The following is a 1,068-nucleotide window of genomic DNA, read 5'->3' as shown; positions in this document are numbered from 1 at the left end:
GGCATTAGGAAGGTTGAGAACCACTACAAGTCTGACATTTGACCCACAGACTTAGAACTTGCCTGCCTCTACAATTGTGTAAGCCATTTCTATTATTATTATTACACACATGCGCGCGCTTGCTTGGTTTTGCTGCTCTACAGAACCCAGCCTAAGATACCATGGTTTACTTTACTTGGCACTCATCCTTTATAATCCTGGGATTATACATTTATTAAAAAATGCTTTCTGGAAGAAAGTGTTGTGGACCTAGGAGAGAGACAAATGCCAGCCATTTCTAAGAGATGACAGTGGGACTCAAAACCTATTTGCAGGGTCGCTACATGGATTAAGCCTCTGATCATAGGTGAGGGGTGTGAATAGCCTTGTTATGAGATGGAGAATATCATAAACACAATCATGGCTGATATAATTAGGTTAAAATGTGATATCTGATATGATCTCCCTTTTGACCCATTTTTAATTTGTTCTAATTTTTAATACTCCCTGCTTTTTTCTCAATTGGAGTTTTTTCTCTGGTTTTTGGTTAGTCTCTTTTTTGTTCTGTATGTTTTCCAGTATATGAAGTCTGGGATGGATGAAGCTAGAGACAGTAACTGGTTAGGGGCTCATTGGGGGTACAGGAAGCAGGGGTGGGGTGGGGTTGGAGGGAAATGGGGAGTTATAACAAATTTAAGAGGGAAGAAAATGTTCTGTAACTGAGTGTAGATGGTTGAACAACTCTTTTTAATATGACCGAACTATGGACCTATATATGTGAGCCATATGTGAATATGCCAGGTATCAGGCATCATATTCACTGCCAGCAATATGCAGATTCCTTGATGTGAAAAAAGGGAAACAATTTACGATAAATTAGTAAGTAAGCCAATATTTACCTTGCTTATAGGATAGGGTAATCAATCAATTAAAAATGACACCTCATTTTCATTTTATTTACTAAAACTTAATTCTCAACTTCTTGATAATATGACAGTCTAGGCAGACACACTACAAAGACCTACAACAAAGATAAGAGAGACCAAATAAAACATATAATAGATGATAAGTCTAGAATCCTGAATTTCA

Source organism: Echinops telfairi, unplaced genomic scaffold, assembly GCF_000313985.2.
Source record: "Echinops telfairi isolate 266 unplaced genomic scaffold, ASM31398v2 ScPeMD7_2280;HRSCAF=2840, whole genome shotgun sequence".
NCBI classification, from domain to species: domain Eukaryota; kingdom Metazoa; phylum Chordata; class Mammalia; order Afrosoricida; family Tenrecidae; genus Echinops; species Echinops telfairi.
The sequence above is the reverse complement of the archived record's forward strand: the minus strand, read 5'-3'. Positions refer to the sequence as shown.